Consider the following 2,860-nt stretch of genomic DNA (forward strand, 5'->3'; position numbering starts at 1 on the left):
AGCACACATTTCTTACAGAAAACTATGCACAGACATACTCATGGAGAAGACCCAGAATATCTTTCTCTCTCTCAAACACGTACACTTCATTTCTGAAGAAGGGTCTAGGCCCGAAACGTCAGCCTTCCTGCTCCTCTGATGCTGCTTGGCCTGCTGTGTTCATCCGGCTCTACACCTTGTTATCTCAGAGAAAACATGGACAGTCTTCCTCTCTCACTCACATCCATGTACGAATACTGAGATAGTAAGAACCGCTGATGCTGGAGTTTGAGAGCACACACGCACACACACACACACACACACACACACACACCTCACACAACACATACACATCTCTCACACACAGAGCCACAAACACCTCACACACTCACACATACACACCTCACACACACACATCTCTCACACACACAGCCACACACACCTCACACAAGCACACTCACACACACAGACACACACACACCTCACACACACGCACACAGACGCAAAGACACACACTCTCTCTCACACGCACACACTCTCTCTCTCTCACACACACACACACACACACACACACACACACACACACACACACACACACACAAAGGCAAAGAAAACGAAAACACGTCGTTGAACAATTTCCCGAAGCGAAACCGGGAGAAGGAATGATTGAGGCGTTTTGTTATCGAAGGGGCGGCTGCGCCTCTAAGAGTCGGGCGCGTTACCCCGGGAAATGGAGGGACACACCCCCACCCACCCCGCCGCGGGAGAGGATAACTTAAGCAAAACAACGAAAAATAAAATGTGCTCGCCAACCCGACTCAATTCCCCCTCACCCTACCTCAGCGACCCCCGGTGCTTAAGCACAAAAAAACAACGTTGAATCCAAAATCGCCGGAGAAATCTGACGGTGGAGGAGGCTAGAACCGGAAGCGTCCGTGTGATTTCGTTCATTCAAGTACCTTGCCGAAGCATCGAGAGTTTTTGCAGAGGCCGGAGCCGCCCGCTCTCCAACAGCCTGGGGAACAAAACGAAAATAACCACCCACCCCGGTCGAGCAACATTCGCAAAATAGCGCCTCCGAACCCTGCCGCAAAGCCCCACTCCCCCTTCTCTCTTTCGAGCGGTTGGGGGTGGTTTCAAGAAACGAGAACGGTAAAACAAAAAATAAAGAGATATAGTAGGAACTGCAGATGCTGGAGAATCCGAGATAACAAGGTGTGGGGCTGGATGAACACAGCAGGCCAAGCAGCATCTCAGGAGCACAAAAGCTGACGTTTCGGGCTTAGACCCTTCATCAGCTTTTGTGCTCCTAAGATGCTGCTGGGCCTGCTGTGTTCATCCAGCTCCACACTTTGTTATCTTGGATTCTCCAGCATCTGCAGTTCCCAATCTCTCTCTCAGTCTCTCTCTCTCTCTCACCAGCAAGGAACCAGGTTATATTCACAACGAGGTCAAAGCTGTGAAAACTCAAAACCTCCGAGAGCCGCGCGAGAGAGAAACTTTGAATCGTGTGTGTGTGTGTGTGTGTGTGAAAGAGAGCGAGAGAGTGTGTGTACGTGTGTGTGTGGGAGAGAGAGAGAGTGTGTGTGTGTGTGTGTGTGTGTGTGTGTGTGAGAGAGAGTGTGTGTGTGAGAGAGAGTGTGTGTGTGTGTGTGTGTGTGTGTGTGTGTGTGTGTGTTTGTGGAAGGTCGAAAGGTACAAATAAAAAGAGGGGGGAAAAATCTAATCCAACAATCGACAGATTTAAATAAAGATAATTCTGCGACACACACACGCAAATACATTTAAGGAAATTTGTGCTCACGGACGCGCAGAAACAGATTGAGATTTACACACACACAGACACACACAGACACACACACACACACACTCACACATACACAATCTACACACACACACACACACACACACACACACACACACGTAAATTTATCTCACTGATACATGCACACATAGAGATCGAAAACACATTGAAATCCACAGATTCATTTATAGTCAAAAAGAAACAATTAAAATTACCGACAAACATACAGAGATAGTAAGAGACAGAGACTTAACTCACAGTTAAATAAATTTCTCTCACTGATACACACAGACAGGTTAAAACAGAATGAGATTTACAGGCACAATTATAAAGTTTAAAAAACTTTATGATTACCGATACACACACGCAGATAGAGACAGAAGGATTTACACATATACACACAGTTAAACAAATTTATTCCACCGACACACACAACACACACACAGACATAAACAAAAACGAAAGAACTTCACAGACACATTTATATATTTTTAAAAAATAATATAATTACCGGTAGACACACGCAGTTAGAAACAGGCGAGAGATTTACACACACACACACACACACACACACGCACACACACACAAACATAGGTAAATAAATTTATCTCACAGATATAGACACACATACACAGTCAAAACAAACGAATGAGATTCACAGATACATCCGTAATTTTAAAGATAGTCGCATAGAGATAGAAACAGACGGAGATTTACACACACGGGTAAATAAAATTATCTCACTGATACACACGCATAGACAGATAAAAGGAAACTGGGATTTACAGACATGTTTATAAATTCAGAAAATATAATTACCAATAGACACACAGAGATAAGAACAGAGATTTACGCACACATAGAGTTGAATACATTTATCTCACCGACAGACTCATAAAAGCAGATTGAGACTCACACAGACAGAAATTTACACGCTCACAAGCGGGCAATTAAATAAATTTATCCCACCGACACACACACACACACACACACACACACACACACACACACACACATACACAGGTGTGCATGGATTCAAATTTGTGTAGTGAGTTATACATAATGTCTACAATACTG

The sequence above is a fragment of the Stegostoma tigrinum genome, unplaced genomic scaffold (assembly GCF_030684315.1).
Source record: "Stegostoma tigrinum isolate sSteTig4 unplaced genomic scaffold, sSteTig4.hap1 scaffold_259, whole genome shotgun sequence".
Classification (NCBI taxonomy): Eukaryota; Metazoa; Chordata; class Chondrichthyes; order Orectolobiformes; family Stegostomatidae; genus Stegostoma; species Stegostoma tigrinum.